Source organism: Buceros rhinoceros, unplaced genomic scaffold, assembly GCF_000710305.1.
Source record: "Buceros rhinoceros silvestris isolate BGI_N320 unplaced genomic scaffold, ASM71030v1 scaffold30924, whole genome shotgun sequence".
NCBI classification, from domain to species: domain Eukaryota; kingdom Metazoa; phylum Chordata; class Aves; order Bucerotiformes; family Bucerotidae; genus Buceros; species Buceros rhinoceros.
Genome location: NW_010409334.1, coordinates 5,840 through 6,725, shown reverse-complemented (window position 1 = coordinate 6,725; position 886 = coordinate 5,840).

Sequence of the window (886 nt, the reverse complement as noted above, 5' to 3'; positions counted from 1 at the left end):
GGCTGGTGGGTGCCACAACACTGCGTTAACGCAGGAATGGGGAACGATGACATTCAGCAGTGGCTCTTGTGCCAAGCCGAGGGTCGATTACGACTCCCCGTTGGGAAGGTACAGACTTTATCGGCACAGCTGGTGACTACCTGAAGCATTCCAAGTGGTTTCAAGGCTCTGGGCTGGGCTGGGCTGGGCTGGGCTGGCCCTGGGTCATCCTGAGCTCTGGGACGACCCTGCTTCCTCACTGGGACCAGCACAGCAAGAGCTGGTCTGCAGGGGAGGAGTCAGCAGCGCTGGCGTGAGGTAAGTGAGGAATTCTTCTACTACGTTGTGTTTTCTTTCTTCCCATTCTGAAACTACATCAGAAATTGTCTTTGGGCTTTTAGCCCTAGAACTAAGAGACTTGTGGGTAGAGACCAAGTCTGGGGAAATGTATGTGAGAGGTGGCTCCTGGGGAAGGCTTTGATCCCACAGGAGGGGGGGTTGGACGGTGTATATTGAAATCAGTGTTCCAAAACAGAGCTGGGAATATCAAGCAATTTTTTGGTTTGTTTGGTTTTTTTTTTTTTACAATTGTGTTTGGGTTTAGCATTTAGAGACACAAGAATGACTGGTTCCCATAAAAGTAAAACAGAGACAGGGAGGAGTTTAAGGTGAGGACTGGTGCTCAAAACCTTCTCAGCCACATACTGCTGCTCTTGCTGAAAGCAGAGCAGAGCCTTTCACAGCAGGTAAATCTATTACTGCTCCAGATCAAATGGAGCCGAGTGAGTCAGCCTTTATCCTCGCCTCTGGCCCAAATCCTTTTATAGGGCTTGTGATGCTTTCGGGCTTGTGCCCCCGCTCAGGGGCTCTGGGTCTGCAGGACTGAGCTGCTGTTGCTGCAGCGTGG